The following is a 212-nucleotide window of genomic DNA, read 5'->3' as shown; positions in this document are numbered from 1 at the left end:
TCTTGCCAATTACTTACACGAGTACAGCGTAAATTACGCAGAAATGGCCCGGCCGTTACCCGATCTCCTTAAAAAGGATGCGGAATGGTGTTGGAACACCGAACATCAGGAGACTTTTGGCGGGGTCAAGGACAGCCTCCTGCATCCACCAATACTGGCGCTGCCAGACCCAAATCGTTTTTTTCAGCGTCGTCTGTGACGCTTCGGACTTC

Source organism: Plasmopara halstedii (assembly GCF_900000015.1).
Source record: "Plasmopara halstedii genome assembly, contig: Scaffold_470, whole genome shotgun sequence".
In the NCBI taxonomy this organism is placed as follows: Eukaryota; Oomycota; class Peronosporomycetes; order Peronosporales; family Peronosporaceae; genus Plasmopara; species Plasmopara halstedii.
The sequence above is the reverse complement of the archived record's forward strand: the minus strand, read 5'-3'. Positions refer to the sequence as shown.